This window comes from Saccopteryx bilineata, chromosome 1 (genome assembly GCF_036850765.1).
Source record: "Saccopteryx bilineata isolate mSacBil1 chromosome 1, mSacBil1_pri_phased_curated, whole genome shotgun sequence".
Classification (NCBI taxonomy): Eukaryota; Metazoa; Chordata; class Mammalia; order Chiroptera; family Emballonuridae; genus Saccopteryx; species Saccopteryx bilineata.
The window spans coordinates 232145028-232165622 of NC_089490.1; the positions used below are offsets into that span (position 1 = coordinate 232145028).

At 40.6% G+C, this 20595-nt stretch overlaps 1 non-coding gene across 1 annotated transcript; it reads left to right on the plus strand.

Annotated features, from left to right (window-relative positions):
- Positions 1-1647: 1647 nt before the first annotated feature.
- On the plus strand, positions 1648-1723 carry TRNAA-AGC (transfer RNA alanine (anticodon AGC)). Its single transcript has one exon. It is a non-coding gene; the product is annotated as a tRNA-Ala (tRNA).
- The last annotated feature ends 18872 nt before the right edge of the window (positions 1724-20595 follow it).

Below are 20595 nucleotides of genomic sequence, written 5' to 3' on the forward strand. Positions count from 1 at the left end.
CCTTTTTTTTCTCATTTTGGTACGTAAGCATTTTTGCTGCCTGAAGGTAGAAAAGGAAAAGGAAAGAAAGGAAGAAAGGAAGAAAGGAAGAAAAGGAAGGAAGGAAGGAAGGAAGGAAGGAAGGAAGGAAGGAAGGAAGGAAGGAAGGAAGGAAGGGCACTACTTTTGCTACATTGTTATTTATTCATTTTCTCTGTGTGCTGGGAAATTGTTCAAGTTATCATCTGTGCGGAGCCTCGGTAGAGACTATGGAGATGGGTTACTTATCTATCCTTCCTTGTGGAAGAAGGTGGCAGGTGCAGGTCTATGAGAGCCTCCGGTTTCATCTGTCCTGGCCTGATGGGGCTGAACATAACCCAGAAAGACTTCTTAGTAGAAGACCAAAAACATTTTATTAGACATGGGTTCTATTCTGCAGGCCAAAAGGAAGATTCACTCTTGGCTACAAGGGATAACATTTGCACGATTCTCCAAATTTCAGGCACATTTTCTGTGGGTGGGTCGCCAATTTTCAAACAAAATTAGAAATCGTTTCTCTTTAGCTTATCTTTATTGTAAATCAAGGCAGTTAGCAAGGTTCTAACATTCTTCTCCAAGTTGCATGGGTGTGTCTATAAATTTCTACTGTGTATCCTGCAAAGAATTTGTTGGTCCTATGATCCACAGCTCCTGTTTCCCAGTTCAGCACCGACCACGCCCCAGGGAGCCAGTGTGGGCAATGATTGAAGCAGCCTCCCTATCACAGACAGCTGCTAGGATTTCTGAACGCCTCAAGGTTTTATTTGTTATTCAGGGCTTGTTATCAAAACCAGTTGCTTAGTGCAAAGGAAATAATGAAATTTCTTTTTACAATTTTGCAAAATACTTTTAAGAAATTTTAGATGGCAGCTTTTTTAAAAGTTATTTTTGTATTTACTCTCCTTTCCAAAGACATTCTCTATAGAATCAAAATCAGCACATCCCAAGTACGCATAATAGAATCACCCACTAATCTGAGCATCATTGGTTGAGTTGAAAATGGAAAATGATGAGCTCAGTACTAACAGTCCTACTTACTTAGAGCTCAAAATCAAGTTGACATTCAGAAAAGTGTTCTGCTTGTTAGTTTGAGGACTAAAATTTTTTTATATATTGTAATGTTGGTCATTTTCATTTATTGAGGACCACAGTGGTGTGCAGACCTCACTAGTGAGTATTGAACTAAACCCCAATTTCAGTAGTTGGCACTTTACTTGTTCTAGGCTTCCATTGGTACCTTAGTTAAAGCCCTTTGCCCTTTGTCTTTGTATTCTGTCTTGTAAATTAAACAGAGCACAAGATGTAGACATTTATGAGAGATGTATTGAAGGTTATATTCCTGTGAATCCTCTTTATTTTTTTGTGCATAGGTATAATTAATAATAAATAAAATTGTAGATTACTAGTAATCTTTCCCAGGCTAGAATTATAATTTTTACTTCCCATTACTGTCTAAAAAGCTACCTTGAAGACTGAGTGTTTACTCCAAAACTGTGCTTCATTGTAATTACTTCTAAAAGCTCCGTGTCAGACTCATCTGTTCATAGTTTGAGTTTCTGCAGTAGATGACTCTGATCCATTCATTACTGGTCAGAGGTATGCTCTAGTGCTCTCTAAACTTGACTACTGGCCCTGGCTGGTTGGCTCAGTGGTAGAGCGTCGGCCTAGCATGCGGAGGACCCGGGTTCGATTCCCGGCCAGGGCACACAGGAAAAGCGCCCATTTGCTTCTCCACCCCTCCGCCACACCTTCCTCTCTGTCTCTCTCTTCCCCTCCCGCAGCCGAGGCTCCATTGGAGCAAAGATGGCCCGGGCGCTGGGGATGGCTCTGTGGCCTCTGCCTCAGGCGCTACAGTGGCTCTGGTTGCAACATGGTGACGCCCAGGATGGGCAGAGCATCGCCCCCTGGTGGGCAGAGCATCGCCCCATGGTGGGCGTGCCGGGTGGATGCCAGTCGGGTGCATGCAGGAGTCTGTCTGACAGTCTCTCCCTGTTTCCAGCTTCAGAAAAATGCAAAAAAAATAAAAAATTAAAAAAAATAAACTTGACTACTGTATGCTTTCTTTACAGACAGTGATGGTGCTTTGCCAGAATTTTTAAGGTTAGTTAGGCATACCTGGAGCAGGTAAAGCAGGGGCCACCATCAGGGATGCCAAGTATTCAAGGCAACCAGTGACATTCTTCTTGGCTTGCAATTGGCTTCTACAGCCCTAAGAATGGTGGGGTGCTTTTAGTTCTTCCCTTAGATCCAGGCAAGAGGACCCTGGGTCTTCATGTTAAAGGGTACTATCTATCATAAACACTGAAAGGCAAGACAGATTTTATTTTCCTAAGAAAGTTTCTTAAAGGATCTCTAAGTAATTGACTAAACAGGCATTGTAAGTGACGTACCTTCTGGAGGTACTGGTAACAGCTACTGCCAAGGTGAGGCACCAAGGGTGGGAAGGGGTGTGAGTCATGGGCAGAGATTGAGTTACAGGTTTTAAATGTAAGACTATGGGATGTGGGCCTCCATGAGGACTACTGTTTTAGGCCCCACAAATTTTAGGGGTGGTCCTGGATACTTTCTTTGCCCACACCAGATTCTGATTTTTTCTATCTTTGATAACTTCACAATCTAACTCTGATCATATTTTTAAAAATTTTTAATTGAGGTATAATTGACATACAACATTATGTTAATTTCAGGTGTGGAGCATAATGATTCAATATTTGTATTACCATGAAAGAATTGAGTTCTTGATTTCCCTTTGCATTGACATCTCTCCCTTCTCTTCTCACTTGACCTTCATATTTCTGACCCAAGCTTCCTTTGCTAAATGGTTTACTATTGCACTTCTGTTTCTTCTTGCTTTGTCTAGGAACCATGCCTAACATCCCCATTCTAAAAGTTTAGCTGCATGCCTTTACTGCAATTATCTTTACATAAATATTATTTTGGAATGAATGAGATGGCAGAGTATATTAGGTGAGGATTAAACAAACAAGCAAAAAAAGGCATCACCAGCAAGATGGTTTCTCCAGCTCTGGCTACATGCTTTTGTTGTAATAGTTGGTAACGTGAATAGTGGTACAAGAATTACTATTCAGGTCCCAGAGTAAAACTTGGCTCATGTCACCCTGACACTTACTTAGAAGTTGAGTGCTAAATGGCAATGTGATATTAGGGGCACTATTCAATTTACATTAAGCTGTCCTCATTAGGTCATGGTTCAGTGGGGTTCCCTGGGTGATTGGAAATGCAGGCAGCTAATGGTGCTGGCAACTTAACCAACATTTTTTTTTTTTTTTGCTGTGGGAACAAAAGTTGCACATACAAACTGTTCACATTGACAGTAATCCATTTACTCCACAAAATCATTGCAAATTAAGTCAATAGGTTTCCAGACAAAATGAATTAAGAGTCAATGTGGGGAAACACTACCATTTCTCCCCCCCCCCATTTATCACTTTTTTTATTCAGTGTGATGATCAAATTTTCCATCTCTTTCTTGGAGACTGGAGAAAGAGTATTTATCAAATTTCCTCAAATTTTTATTTTAACAGACATTTGAACACATTTATCAATCTGTAGAAGATGGAGGAGACTTTGGGTCCCAGAGTGAGCTTTCTTTGAAACATCATAACTTCCAAGCACACATCCAAGCTCATCAGCAGTGTAGCTTGCTAAGAAAGACCTTTTCTAAGGAAAACTACCCTAGTTCTAAAGAGAGTAACCACTAGGTCATTGTCTCGGGGGAGGGGCTCATCTATACCTATTTATCTATTTTACATGCTTGTCACTCATTTTTCATTTACCAAATGTTTATTTAGCACAAGGGGATAGTTTTTAGGGGTTGGCAGTATCCCAGTTAGACTGAAATTTACCACTAGTAGATGAGTGAACTTGGTATTCTCCTAACTTCCCTAGGTTATCAGTTTCCTCATTGCTAAATGGGAGATGTTAGAACTTTCTTCATAAGGATGATGAGAGAAGTAAATGAGATAATCCATGCAGAGTGGTGACAGGGAGCACAATATGTGATAACTGAAGGCTGCTAGCGATAAAGAAAGACATCAAGTAGTGAGAGAGTATATACGCTCCTGAGCCGCCATCTCCGCTATGTCAATAAGGACTAGGACCTGTGCCCCATTGCTATGGCCTTTGTTTTATTCAATTCTCTTTAGCAATGGGGCAACATCCAACGTTATATGTGCACCAAAACAGACTGTGTGGGCTGGCTATCGGTATACCTTCTGCCGATCTGATTTAGTCTAAGGAAATATTCTCTACAATTATCATCTTTATGGAAAAGGGCAAGGGCCCAGTCTGTCTTGCTCACTTCTGAATACTCAGCATGCATGTGGTTGCTTGTGCTAAACAAACATGTGTTAAAGAAATAAAAAATTGAGACCTGAAGATGGCAGCGGAGTAAGCAGACACACAGACTCCCAGCTCACACCACCGAACTGGATTACAAACTAATTTATGAACAATCTGCGTGAAAAACCAACTCTGGACTACAAGGACAGCTCTCAAAAACCAAGGAGCAAAGAAGAAGCCACAACAAACATGGTAGGGAGTGGCTGAATCTCCCCTGCTTACAGGAACTGAGGGGTAGGGGGTGAGGTTGGGAGCTTAGAAGGGCTCTCACTCCAAGGAAAAGAGCAGAAAATATTGCTCACAGCCACTTGCCTGGCGACCATGGAACAAGGTGTGCTGAAAGGGACAGCTTGTCTTCCAAAAAGAAAGGGGAAAGAGAGAGACAGATGGCGAGGGGCAGAGGAATGCAGAGGATGACCTGAGAAGCTGACTCATCCAGTTCTGGAGGTGGCCACAGCTGGGGGAGGGACTGATCCTTCTGCAAAACAAAAGACAAAGTGCTTCCAGGTCACAGATCTCCAAACATCTCTCCAGTTCCAATCAGTGGAACAAGACATAGCTGAAAACAAGAAGTGGGGAGGAGGGGCAGTAACTCAAATCTCCATGGAGATCTGAGATACACCTCCCCCTACTGAAGCTGAGAAAAGACCCTGCCCCCAGAGAAAGTAACTGACAGAAGAGGCCTTCAGAGTCTCAGGTTATACCCACCGCATTCCTGAATACAGTTTCAAATAAGCCCCCTGCAGAGATCAGTAAACAAGACTATCACCTGCTAAGAAAAAAAAAAAAACAAGACTTCAAAGCCGCCCAAATCCAAAAGTGGATTACAAATAATAGCTGATGCCAAAACAAGAAAACCTAGAAATAACACAATTGAAAAATGGAGGCAGAAAACACCAAGCCTAGACTCAACCAGCTCTACAATCAAAACACCCAAATACACAGATATAATGACAAGACAGAGAAGTGCAATACAAATGAAACCCCAAGAGAAACCTCCAGGAAATGAACTGAGTGATATGAAAATAACCAAACTTCCGGATGCGGAGTTCAAAATAATGATTGTAAGGATACTTAGGGATCTTAGAACAACAATGGATGGTCATTATGAACACCTAAATAAAGAAATAGCAAGTATAAAAAAGGATATTGAAATATTAAAAGAGAAGCAGTTGGAGATGACAAATACAATATCAGAAATGAAGACCACAATGGAAGGAATTAAAAACAGGATGGAGGGAGCTGAGGAACGAATCAGCAAGTTGGAAGACAAGTGGAATGAAGGCATAAAAGCAGAGAATAAAAAAGAAAAGAGACTCAAAAAGTCTGAAGAAACTCTTAGAGAGCTCTGTGACAACATGAAGAGAAATAACATCCGCATCATAGGGGTTCCTGAAGAAGAAGAGAAAGAAGAAGGGATAGAAACTTTGTTCAATCATATCACAGCTGAAACCTTTCCTAAATTAATTCAGGAGAAACTCTTACAAGTTCAAGAAGCACAGAGAACTCCATTAAAAAGAAACCCAAAGAAACCTACACCAAGACACATCATAATTAAAATACCAAAGCTAAGTGATAAAGAGAAAATATTAAAAGCTGCTAGAGAAAAAAAGGCTATCACCTACAAAGGAGCCCCCATAAGGATGACATCAGACTTCTCAACAGAAACACTTAAGGCCAAACGGAATAACAAGAAATATTCAAAGTAATGCAGAACAAGAACCTACAACCAAGACTACTTTATCCAACAAGGCTATCATTTAAAATTGAAGGAGAAATAAAAAGCTTCCCAGACAAAAAAAAAATTCAAGGAATTTATTACAACCAAACCAATGCTGCAGGAAATGTTAAGGGGCATGGTGTAAACAGATCAAAGTAGGAAAAGAATATAGCAAAAGAGGAATATAGCTTTAAAGAATAAAATGGCAATAAACAATTACATGGCAATAATATCCTTAAATGTAAATGGATTAAATGATCCAATCAAAAGACATAGAGTAGCTGCATGGATAAGAAAACAGGACCCGTTCATATGCTGTCTACAAGAGACACACCTTAAAACAAAAGATGCACATAGAATGAAGGTAAAAGGACAGAAAAAAACATTTTATGCAAATGGTAATGAAAAAAAAGCTGGGGTAGCAATATTTATATCAGACAAAATGGACTTTAAAAAAAGGATATAGTAAGAGATAAAGAAGGCCACTACATAATGATAAAGGGAGCAATCCAACAGGGAGATATAACTATTATAAATATCTACGCACCTAATATAGGAGCACCTAAATATATAAAGCAGATTTTGATGGATATAAAGGGCGAGTTCAACAGTAATACTATAATAGCAGGGAATTTCAATACCCCACTAACATCACTAGATAGATGCTCAAGAAAATGAACAAAGAAACAGCAGACTTAAAGGATACACTAGATCAACTCGATTTAATAGATATCTTCAGAACCTTTTACCCTAAAGCAGCAGAATATACATTCTTTTCAAGTTCTCATGGTACATTCTCTAGGATAGACCACATGTTAGGGCACAAAAGTGGTCTCAACAAATTTAAGAAGATTGAAGTCATATCAAGCACTTTCTCTGATCACAATGGCATGAAACTAGAAATCAATCACAACAGAAAAACTCCAAAATTCTCAAACACATAGAAACTAAATAGCAGGTTGTTAAATAACAAATGGATTAAGAATGAGCTCAAAGAAGAAATAAAAAAATTCCTAGAAATGAATGATAATGAGCATACAACAACTCAAAATTTATGGGACACAGCAAAAGCAGTCCTGAGAGGGAAGTTCATAGCACTACAAGCACACTTTAAGAAGCTAGAAAAAGCTCAAATAAACAACGTAACCCTGGATCTAAAAGAATTAGAAAAAGAACAGCAAGTAAAGCCCAAATGTAGTAGAAGGAAGGAAATAATAAAGATCAGAGCAGAAATAAATGACATAGAGGCCAAAGAAACAATACAGAGGATCAATGAAACTAGGAGTTGGTTACTTGAAAAGGTAAACAAAATCAATGAACCTTTAACTAGACTCACCAAGAAAAAAAGAGAGGACTCAAATAAATAAAATTAGAAATGAGAGTGGAGAAATAACAACTGACACAATAGAAATACAAAATATTGTAAGAAAATACTATGAAGAAGTGTATGCCAAAAACTAGACAACCTAGATGAAATGGACAAGTTCCTTGAAACATACAATCTTCCAAAAATCAATCTGGAAGAATCAGAAAACCTAAACAGACCGATTACAACAAATGAGATTGAAATAGTTATCAAAAAACTCCCAAAAAAGAAAAGTCCTGGGCCTGATGGCTTCACAAGTGAATTCTACCAAACATTCAAAGAAAAACTAACTCCTACCCTTCTCAAGCTATTTCAAAAAATTCAAGAGGAAGGAATACTTCCAAGTTCCTTTTATGAGGTGACCATAATTCTGACTCCAATTCTAGGCAAAGACAACACAAAGAAAGAAAATTATAGGCCAATATCCCTGATGAATAGAGATGCTAAAATCCTCAACAAAATATTAGCAAACAGGATCCAGCAATATATGGAAAAAATCATACACCATGATCACGTGGGATTTATTCTGGGGAGGCAAGGCTGGTACAATGTTTGCAAATCAATCAGTGTGATTCATCACATAAACAAAAGGAAGGAGAAAATCCACATGATAATTTCAATGGAAGCAGAAAAAGCATTTGATAAAATCTAGCACCTATTCATGATCAAAACTCTTAATAAAGTGGTAATACAGGGAACATACCTCAACATGATAAAAGCCATCTATGACAAACCCACAGGCAACATTATACTCAATGGGAAAAAAATTAAAAGCAATCCCCTTAAGATCAGGAACAAGGCAGGGGTGACTCCTTTCACCACTCTTATTCAACATAGTTCTGGAAGTCCTAGCCACAGCAATCAGACAAGAAGAGAAAATAAAAGGCATCCAAATTTGAAAAGAAGAAGTAAAACTATCATTATTTGCAGATGATATGATATTATATATAGAAAACCCTAAAGTCTCAGTCAAAAAACTACTGGACCTGATAAACAAATTCAGCAAAGTGGCAGGATATAAAATTAATACTCAGAAATCAGAGGCATTTTTATACACCAGCAATGAACAGTCAGAAAGAGATATTAAGGAAACAATCGCCTTCATTATTACAACCAAAAAAATAAAGTACCTAGGAGTAAATTTAACCAAGGAGACTAAAGACTTGTACACAGAAAAGTATAAATTATTGGTAAAAGAAATCAAGGAAGATACAAACAAGTGGAAGCATATACCGTGCTCATGGTTATGAAGAATAAACATCATTAAAATGTCTATATTACCCAAAGCAATTTATAAATTCAATGCAATACCGATTAAAATACCAATGACTTACTTTAAGGATATAGATCACATATTCCAAAAATTTATATAGAACCAAAAAAGAACACAAATAGCCTCAGCAATCTTTTTTTTTTTTCTTTTCTTTTTGTATTTTTCTGAAGTTGGAAACGGGGAGGCAGTCAGACAGACTCCCGCATGCACCCGACGGGGATCCACCCGGCATGCCCACCAGGGAGCGATGCTCTGCCCATCTGGGGTGTCGCTCTTTTGCAACCAGAGCCATTCTAGTGCCTGAGGCAGAGGCCATAGAGCCATCCTCAGCGCCCGGGCCAACTTTGCTCCAATGGAGTCTTGGTTGCAGGAGAGGAAGAGAGAGACAGAGAGGAATGAAAGGGGGAGGGGTGGAGAAGCAGATTGGCACTTCTCCTGTTTGCCCTGGCCAGGAATCGAACCCGGGACTCCTGCACGCCAGGCTGATGCTCTGCCACTGAGCCAACCAGCCAGGGCTAAGCCTCAGCAATCTTAAAAAAAAAAAAGAATAAAGTGGGAGGTATCACAGTTCCTGATATCAAGTTATACTACAAGGCCATTGTACTCAGAACAGCCTGGTACTGGCATAAGAACAGGCATATAGATCAATGGAACAGAACAGAGAACCCAGAAATAAACCCACAGCTCTATGGACAACTGATATTTGACAGAGGAGATAAGGACATACAATGGAGTAAAGATAGCCTCTTTAATAAATGGTGTTGGGAAAATTGAACAGCTACCTGCAAAAAAATGAAACTAGACCACCAATTTACACCACTCACAAAAATAAACTGAAAATGGATAAAAGACTTAAATGTAAGCTGTGAAACCATAAGCATCTTAGAAGAAAACAGGCAGTAAGCTCTCCGCTATCTCTCACAGCGATATATTTGCTGATTTATCTCCGTGGGCAAGTAAAATAAAAGAGAGGAATAAACAAATGGAACTATATCAAACTAAAAAGCTTCTGCACAGCCAAAGACAATAAGAACAGAATCAAAAGACAAACTACATAATGGGAAAACATATTTGACAATACGTCTGATAAGTGATTAATAACCAAAATTTATAAAGAACTTGTAAATCTCAACACCAGGAAGACAAACAATCCAATCAAAAAATGGGCAAAAGAAATGAATAGACACCTCCAAAGAGGACATACAGATGGCCAATAGGCATATGAAGAAATGCTCAACATCATTAATCATGAGAGAAATGCAAATTAAAACCACAACGAGATATCACCTCACACCAGTCAGAATGGTGCTCATCAATAAAACAACACAGAATAAGTGCTGGCTAGGATGTGGAGAAAAGGGAACCCTCCTGCACTGCTGGTGGGAATGCAGACTGGTGCAGCCTCTGTGGAAAACAGTATGGAGATTCCTCAAAAAATTGAAAATCGAACTGCCTTTTGACCCAGCTATCCCACTTTTAGGAATATACTGTAAGAAGACCATAGAACTGTTCCAAAAGGAGAAATGCACCCCCACGTTTATGGCAGCATTATTCACAATAACGAAGATCTGGAAACAGCCCTAGTGTCCATCAGTGGACAAGTGGATTAAAAAGCTTTGGTACATATATACTATGGAATACTACTCAGCCATAAGAAATGATGACATCGGATCACTTACAATAACATGGCTGGACCTTGATAACATTATACGGAGTGAAATAAGTAAATCAGAAAAAACTAAGAACTATATGAACCCATACATAGATGGGACATAAAAATGAGACTCAGAGACATGGACAAGAATGTGATGGTAATGAGGGGTGGGGTAGGGGGGTGGGAGGGGGCGAGGAAGTAGAGAGAGGGGGTGGGGAGGGGAGAGGCACAAAGAAAACCAGATAGAAGGTGACGGAAGACAATTTGACTTTGGATGAGGGTATGCAACATAATCAAATGTCAAAATAATCTGGAGATGTTTTCTCTCAACATATGTACCCTGATTTATCAATGTCACTGCATTAAAATTAATAAAAATAAGATTAAAAAAAGAAAATAAAAAATTGTGCAGAGAACTTAGTGATGGGAGTGAGGTTTAAATGGCAGAACTACCAAAATTGGGAAATTTCCATCCTTGCATTCTGTTCTCTAACTGGGACAGGAATTTTTCGATATTTGTTAGAAAATAACAATACTAACTACTTTTTAACATGTAGGTCATTCTAAGTGTATACATCTCATCTTTAAAACAGGTTAGGGAAAAAAGCAACATTTCATAAAAGGATATGAATTTAGTCATGCTTTGGGTATCAAGTGATTATTGTTAACGCGATTAGAGATAATTTTTGTCAAGGATTGTCCATAATTTTTATAAATGTCTTTTAATGTTTTAAATGTTAATTTTGTTATGAAGCCAGTATATTTAGATTAGGGAATTAAACTGAATTAATTTCAGTGCCCAAGATTCTTAATTGCCAATCATAAAGAAGTCTCCTCTTGCCCAATTTATAATTAGCTTTAATTATAGATCTATAATATGTTTATTTAATTACTTAAAACTTCCTGTGCTTTGAAGTATAAAACAATACAAGGAAGTTTTAAATATGTGGTTAAGCAAAACTAAAATAAACCTTGGTGGTCACAAAATTTATTCTTTGAAGTAACTAGGACGTTTTCTACCTACTTAGAGAAATGAATTCTTTAGACTCAATATTTCTATCAATAAAGAAAGATAAATATTTAAGGTGCAATATAATAATGTTATACATAAAATAAAATAAGAAAATGATCCATCAACCTGTATCACTGGCCATAACTACATGCTAAGCTAACATGCAGGTGGAGAGCAACTATTTCATGGTCCCATTTTGGCATCCCCAAAGTTCATGGCCAGGGTCAGGAAAGGAAAGAGAAACTCTTGAGAGATGGGAAATATGGGAAGGAGATACAACCACTGATGGAATCCAGAGGAGAGGGAGGGAATCTTAATTGTTTTAGGAGCACAGCCAAATAAATGATCTCAAATAAGTAAGGACATTTTCTCCTTTAACATAGACAAAAACATGGGAGGAGATACGGAGGTATGTTTTATGAAAAGGAGGAAAACTGGGAAAAGTCTCAAATGACTTTGCTGTCTTCACTTGGAAGTTTCAATAGAGTTTAAAAAGTTCATAGTAGCTTCTATGGAGTATTCCTTGGGCATAGGAGAGAGTGCAAGGTGTTTAGAAATGGGTTAAGATGTGATATGTTAGTTTTTGGAGCCAGCTTAGGTTTATACAATGACCTCATAGTGGACCAAGCAAGTGCAGCTACAAACTTGACATATATTGAGAAACCAAGGGGTAAGCCATGCTATGGGAGAAGTGTCTGCCCACCAACACACTCACGACACCCCATCTAAGGAAAGCCCCTGGTATTATTCTACTCTTTTAAGTTCCTTGAGGGAAGAATCTATGCTTTATTTTTGCATTCCTGATGCTTAGTAGAGCCAGCTCTGACAGTAGGAAAGATCTTAGGAATGTCTAATAAATAAAGGACTGAATGAATGAATTAACTAATGAAAGCAAAATTAAGACAGAAAAAATATACAAATCACATTGAGAGAAAGTGCAGAAATGAAGACGGAGTTGAGTGGATGAATGAGGATGAGAAAAACGTGGTCTAATTAGATGACAATTCTTCAAATGAGGGAATGCTGTTGAATTATATTTGTGGAGTCGCAATGGGAAAAGAGGAGAACTCAGCCCTTCCCTTTAGAGTGAAGATGGGGTAAGAACAGTAACTAGAAATAGTGATGAGGAAAGATGTGTCATTGGGGAAAGCCGTAAACAGTGCTGACGTCCTTCAAGGAGAAATGATTCACAGCTACACAAAGCACCTATTAAAAGAATGTGACATTTTCCTTGGTGCTTGGCAAGGCATGTATTTTAAAGTTTGCTTGAATGTGGCTTTGATCTTTCAAGAAGACCGGGGGGAAGATTAATGCTTATTTACTAAATATTTCTTACAGAAATAATTTTTCATTCGTGTTCTTTGTATTGCTGCTGTCTGCATAACATGATTTAAAATTCGAATCCCATGGGGCTAGTTCCAAAGCAGTTTTGATGAATCACAGAATTGGTTTCATCATTTGTTGCAGGGAATAATGAATTACTAACGGCCGAGTACTCTAGTCTGTTGCCCCAACCAGGGCTCTTTTGGGCCGCTGCTGAGTACATCACGTACTATGTTATCATGTTCAAATAGGATTGAATTAGGTATAGGCTCTGAAATGAAAAATAGAACAATGGTATGGAGATTAGACGTGGGGAAACATATGAATCACATTAGGTGGTTATTGTTTTGCCTAATGAAAGAAGAAAATGTGAAATCGGGGGAAAATGTCAGACGACTGGTTCATGCGTGGGTGAAAGTTCACGTTAGTTATGAAACTGAGAGATCTCATATAGTTCCAAAAGTGAGCTGTAGTCAGTTCACGACTCTTAATAGTCTGAATTTATTTTTACTTGTAATTATCCATGATGAGGCTGCTCTCCATTCCTATGGCATTATGTTGAACAGGGTAGGTGAGTAGGTGTTCAGTGGAGTCCAATACCAGCTACTTCCAAAAGGGGTTAAAGACATGTCACCCAGCATCAAACAAATGGAGTAGCAGAACTGAAACGCCACCTCGTGAAATATTCATGAAGCAGATTTCCCTTGTTCCAACTAAGGAAGCTGCCAAGCAGAACAAAACACACCCCAGTCCCTGACATGCCTCTCAAGTTTGGGGGAAATTCAGGAGCAAATCCAGAATTCCTGGGAAACGGGGATAAGCAACTTCTATTTTGGAAGGGAAGTTGCACCCAAATAAATGTCAACTGTCAGACCCTGGTGACTTGCAGCCAAAATAAATACCTAACGATGTTATATACCATAGGCCTTTTTACCAAAAAAAAAAAAAGAAAAAAATTTTTTTTGTTTCTTTTGACAGGGCCAATTTGTAGAAAGAGAGGACAGGAAATCAATGCCTGGCATAGGAAATGCAATGGAAGTGAGCTCTGTCTTACACACGCAGTTTCCTTCCATCTTACCTGCGCGTCAACAAGACCTGGTTTCTTCTCATTGCCAGTGTTTCCTAGAATGTTCGAGACTGAACACGGCTCACCAACATTCTATGAGAACCTCTGGCCCATTTCCTGTACCCTCACTCTGAGTTTCTTGCCTACACCCGTGGTTCTGACATAGGGTGGTGGTGGTGGTGGTGGTGGTGGTGGTGGTGGTGGTGGTGGTGGTGGTGGTGGTGGTGGTGGTGGTGGTGGTGGTGGGAGGGGTAATCCCACCCCCTGGGGAACATTTTCGATGGCGCAGTGATATGGGGGTGGTTTGCTGTCGCATTTAATGTTTACTGGCCCAATCTCAGCCATAGTCAAGTAACCGTCTGTCTGCATGTTTGTCTTCAGCATGCGGCTTTAAGGTTATGGACCTTGTATTATTCATAGTCGTAGCACCTAGCTCAGCAAATGTGTGTTGAATGATTGAGAAAAACAAGTGTGTGTGTTTCATTGCAGACTGTGTGGGACAGAACCAACAGATTTTTAAAGATTTACTTTGTCCAGTAAAAGGTAGGAGGCACAATTATGAATTTAAGATTTAGAGGAGTCGCAAACTTTTGAATGGATGAGTAATCTTTTTTTTCCCAATAATCTTTTAGATTTACTTACTAGAGAATCACTGCATTTTTGACGGCTTCTGTGATGGATGAAAATGGCCCAGGAAATAATGGCCTTACCAAAAATAAAAATAAAAAATAATTAAAAAGGCTCCCAAATCTCCCTTTTTAAGAAAATCTATGTTCTTAAATGATGAGTATTCGAATGTGCTTCCAGTACCGGACACAGAAACATGTTCAGAATCCTAAAAGCAGCAGACTCCGAAGACAAACCTTTCTGGAAGCCTGTTTCTGTCGGAATGCTGTAATTTCCTTTAGAAACTCCAGCTGTTACACAGCATGCAGTTAAATTAATTGTAAGCACTCTTAAATAGGAGGTAACCATTAGAATGTTTTTAAAAATATGACTAGCATCCAATGTTTTAATCAAATAATTTGCTGATGGCTCGGTAGGGCGATGCCTTTCCATCAGCCCCTCCTCCTCCGGGTTCCCTCTGCAACCAACCTGGCCCCCATTTTCCTTTGGAATGTTCCTCGGATCCCATTAAAGAGTGCTTTAATCCAAGTATATTTAGATGATCAAGAAAAATTAAGCCCCTAATAACAGCAAAATTGTAAGAAATTTGGACAAAATGACTCTCCGCATCACAGATTTTGTTTACTAGTGGGTAATTAATTCTCCACATATGCTGGGAACATCTGTTGCCGTGACCTGCCACTGCGTTCTCGGAACGACTGCTGCGTGGCTTCCCCGCAGGTCATTAGCGGAGCTCTGAAAGGAAGCCCCGTCCTCCTGCCCTGGGCCCGGTGGCTTCCTCTTCAGCCGGGAGGGAGCGCCTCCATGTGACGGTCCTCGGAGCGAGATGCCCTTCGCCACACACCCGTGTCGCCGGTGGGCAACTCCGGCCGCTTCCTGTTCTCATCCCACCGGGTCGGAGGCACCAGGAAAGCAGCTACCGGTCGTCGGGAAAAGATGCCGGTGGGTTAGGTGCAGGAGGAAGACCCCGCTGCCTTCCAGGCTGCCTCGCTCCACCTTCGGGCTGAGTGGGATCCAACGGAAACCTGGATGTTTCCGACCCACGGCTCCCCAGGATGGTTGGTGAGAAATTGGCCTCGGCTTTCTAGCATATCAGTGCCAAGAGACCTTGCCTTGACAGAAAGTGGAGACGGCAGAGAGTCAGGAAGGGGCTTTGGCAGGTATTACGAGATGCCATTCATTGGCTGGCATGCGGGCAGTGGAAGCACAAGGCAGGGGAGGCTGGTGGAGAAGGGGCAGCGTTTCCCCTCACCCTAGGTTCAGGTCCAGGGCCAGCAGTCCCAGCAGCCGCAGGGGGCACCCAGCAGTCTGGAGAGAAAGCCATAGCTACAGGGGAAGTTTTAAAGAAAAGGGTGATGGGAGAAGGGACCCCATTGATCACTGGCTATGAATTCTAATAAAGCTTGCACACATTCTATCCTCCCTCAGTGTCCACACACAGCACCTAGGACATGGCTGACTCACTTGTCTGATCATCCTGCTTGCACCATCAAGTTCCCACATACGTGGAATTTGCCTTGCTCACCTGAGCCTCTTTGCCATCTCACTACATGAGCTGTTGCCGAGCAGATGCTCACAGAATGTGTGATACATTGATGGGTTGGTGTTGTAGTCTTCACAATCCTGTAAAGAGGACATTGTTATTTCTGTTCTTCTAGTAAGGAAACTGAGGTTATACAACTTACATTGTACTAGTACAATGCTGAGAACTTCCCCTAGCACACTATGGTGCTACAATAGTGTTAAGCAAATGGGGAGGAAAAATAGCTGAAGTGAACCAAGGAATGAAAAAGGATGGTGTGTCTAGGGACCAACGACAAGTTCCAGGTGGTCAGGGTGTGCTTCACTTATTGACTGGTCCTTTCTGGACATCAGCCATGACAGACTGAGATAAACTGTTCTGCGTCAGGATTTTCTTTCCTGCACGATCCTGTTTTACTCCTAGGTGTTGCTGACTGAGTGCCATGCACACCTGCTCCAGGTGCATCCCCAGGTGAGGCAGCTGATATGTCCTCTTCAGCGGACAGCTGCCACTCAGACTCTGTGCATCCCCACAAGCAGCTTGATCATTGCTGCTGGGACTCCATTTGCTCGTGGCTCCATGGGTGTCCTTGTCAGTAGCTTGTACTCCTCTCTGACATTCTGGGTTGGAGAGTGCTGGGGTCATTCATGCTTGCATAGAGAGAAGTGATAACCCAGGCTTGGGTGGGCTCAGAGGTCTTTTCCTGAGCTCTGAGCTGCATGTCTTAGAGCAGAATGGCTAGGGCTCCACCCTCTCCCTTACATGTAGGGACTTCTTATCCTGACCTTCCATGTAAGGCAACATACAGTGCCCAAGCTTGGTCTCTGTGTCCTCTACCACCCATCCCATTCTCCATCATCTACTTGGATTTCCAACTCCAAGGTCAATCCACAGAGAGCTTTGAGTGACAGAGTGAGGCATTTAGTCTGAATTCAATAAACCAGTGATTTTTAGCCGGTGTGCTGCAAGAATTTTTAAAATGTGCAATACCTGACTATTTAGTTGAGTACAGTGGCCTCTTTTTCCTTAGATTGTCAAATAAAAAAATAGCAGCCAACACAGCAATATCTGTCCAGAGTGAATGGCCCTGTCTCAAACCATAAATGAGTAGGTCATATAATAGAGTTGCATTTTACAGGTCATGTTGCATAATACAGTTGCATCTGATTGGCTAGTTCTTGGTACCAGAAATCCCTATACATAGGCACTTGATTTTTTAAAAAGTTACTTTGGAGCAAAAAGGGAAGGTAATTGCTATTATTAATTATTTTTGTAAATAAAACAAAATTATTCCTATTTTTGTCAAATTGGTGAAAAAATACCTTTTTTGATGTGCCGCAGAATTTTAGTAATTAGTTTATGTGTGTGATGACATGAAAAAGGTTGAAATTACCGCAATGAATGATGAAAAGCTCTTAAAAGGCTTTGTGTAGGAGAGAGATATGAAAACACAGTAGCATTTCAGGTTAGAAAAACCAGCCAAGGAAGTAAGAAAGTTTTCAAAGACAGGAAAAGAATGGAAACATCAAGGGAGCCAGATGAGGAGGAATTTCAAGGACAAAAGTATGGAAACTAGTACCAAAGCTCCTCTGATAAGATTATATCTGATATTTCAAATTATGGGATAAAACACTCTTCTACGACAACCACTTCAATAGAGTCATAGATGGCAAAGGGTTAAAAAGTGAGTGGGTGTTGAGGAAGTGGAGGCAACACCTGTAGATGGTTTGAGGAAGCAGGAGGGTGAGGCACAAGAGGACTTGGCTGGTGGCTTGGACATCACTGGGTGCAGGGAAAAGGCCTTCCGGCTGAGGGTGTGAGCACACTCACATATGAGAGGAAGGTTCCAGTAGAAAAGGATGATTGGACAAGGCAGGGTGTAACTGGAGGGAGATGATCCAACAAAAGACAGGGCCAGTGTTAGGCATGCTATGAGAAAACCTACTTAAAACAAGACGTGTTTTTGTGACCAAAATTTTAGGATACGTAGACAAAAGATGCTTTGTCCATTTATTCACTGAGGTTAGTATCTTGACTGTCCTCAGACTACCTCTAGGCTGTAAGATTAAAGGGATTCCTATTTTTAATAATCCAGCCATTCCTTAGTGCCTGTTTTATGCTAGTGTCTATAACTAGTGTTCAAGTGTCTGGATGGATGAATGGATGGGAATCATTTAGTCTTTTGTAATCAATCCATGCATTTTATTCTCACAATTATGAGGGGTAGGATTAACTGGAAAATTCTCTCTTTCTATCAGGATTAAGCATGAACCAAATACAAACAGAAACATCACATTACTAACAAAGAGGAAGTTATTTCAAGCAAATGTGACTTTTGCCATGCAAGCTGAGCTCTGGAGTGGACAGTCACAGTGAGTGCATTGTGTCACATAGGCAAGGACAAAGGCTTCCTAATAGGAAGAATATCCTCTCTTTACTCAATGATAAGAATAATGGATGTTTAGCTTATGTTTATTCCTCAGGAGAATAAGGCACTGGTGGGGAGACTGCAAAGGGATGAAGAGACTACTATCCTCTCTGTCCAGGACAGGTGGCCACCTCTGTTCTCCATGTTCCACCAGGACTAAGCACCAGTGACTACCCAGCACAGCTGAGGAGCTCTGATGTGTAGGACAAGGTGAGAGCTTTACCTAGTGCCAATGCGCAGATGCAGAATTCAAGGATGCCTGACTGTGAGCAATGGAAGAGGGGGTGATGGAAGGACTGGGGACAGTGGGAAACATTTACTGGGAACCCTCCACTCACGAAACTCTGATTACCAGAGCCCAGCTAAATTCAATAGAGCTTCCCCATGCAGTTCTGTTCAGACTAAGAGCTGCCCTAACCATCTCCCCTCACAGAACCATCTAGAAGCCTCTATGAAGCAAATGCTTTAGAGTAAAAGAATAGAACTTTTATGAAAGAGCACTTGAAAAAAACATTAATCACAACATAGGATTATGGCTTACCTTGTAGAAATGGTCATGGAGCTGTCAACGAAGGTAGGTGGTTATCAGACACTACGTTTAAATGAATAAACATCATAGAGGGGCCTCTTTAAAATAATGCAAATGAAAGATTCTGACAGACAGCACTGCAGTGGTTCATGGTAAATGTGTCACGTCCAAAACTATTTTCTTACCTTCTTGTCCAGTAGAGGACTTACCAATTCTCATAAAGGGAGATTCTTTTCTTCTGATTGTTTGTCCTGGATTCCCTTGCTTTTCTCATGGTCTCCACCCAATCAGGATCTCCCTCCCACGAGCTCCATTTTCACAATGTATCCACCCTTCCTCTACTTCCTCGGACTTAATCCCAAGTGATCTCTTGCTACTCGTTGGATCTTCTCAAAGCTAGCTGTACACCCTGCCCCCCACAATCTTTTATCAACCAGCAGAATTATTTTTATTATGTGAATCAAAAAGTGTTCTCTGTGAAAACCCTCCATGACCCCCACTGCACTCAACAGAAAGCCGAAGTCCTTCCAAAGCTTCCAAGCCTTGGCCTCTGCTGGCTGGCCATGACCTCCCTAAGGCCGTCTCTAACAGTTCTCTCTCTCACTCACCTCACTCTGGTTGCAGAGATCTCCTCGCGGTTCTTTTGGCTCCTTCTATCAAGTTTTTGTCTGAATATAGATGTCTTAGCAAGCCTACTTGGACCACCCTGTTTAATAGTATAGCACGTGATCCTTGACCTGAAGCCTGGCAACTTTCTACATCACATCCAACCTTCTGACATTGTCTCCCCACCCATGGAATGTTAATATCTTTGGAGAAAAAATGTAGTCTGTTGTGTTACTGGTGTATCTTTAGCATTGCAAAAAAGCACATTGTCAATATGTAATAAGCATTGAATAAAAGAATGATTGTAATTGGACTGACCTCTGTGCTTCAGTGTCTTTGTCTTGAGACCCAGAAGAGCAGTGCCGACTTCAAAGGGCTACTGTGGGAATTAAATGAGATAATACAGGTAAGGCATTTAGAATTTACCTGGTCCAAAGTAAATATGGAAAGAATATTTCAGTTATTATGTATGTTTGGGTGTACTATAGTATCAGCCTTCTTCAAAGTTACTTTATGAGAGTTGTTTATGTTCCATGGGAAATACATTAAAATTTAACCTTGACCTCAGTTTGTATTAGGTAGCCCCATTTTATGAATGGAAAACTGAGGCGCAGAGATATGAAGAAATCTAACTGGGGTTACAGAGTTGGAGTTGGTTACAGATGTGGAAGTGGGTTACAGATGTGGAAGTGTGCTAAGCCTAGTGGATTCTAAAGTTTAGTCTTGTGATGAGCATTTATCCTCTCTCCCCCTCCAGACTCTTGTATGCGGGTACATTCTATCCTCTCACAACATCTTTCTTTAGCCCGGGACTCTCACAGACATTTCCATGTCATTAGGACCATTTCAACTTTCTAAACAACATATATAGGTCCTCATATCTGGGTCCAGATCATTCTTCTCAGTCTCTCTTTGGATCGTTTTCACCTGACTGTGAGCTTGCGGGCATCCTTGGGGCTCTGTCCTCAGACCCTTTCTCTTCTTTAGCCTTCTAGCTAGACCCAGGAGCCCATGTTCATGACTTACATTGCCTGTGGCCAGAACCCCTGCATGCATAGCTCCTGTCCACACCTCCCTTCCGAGATCTCC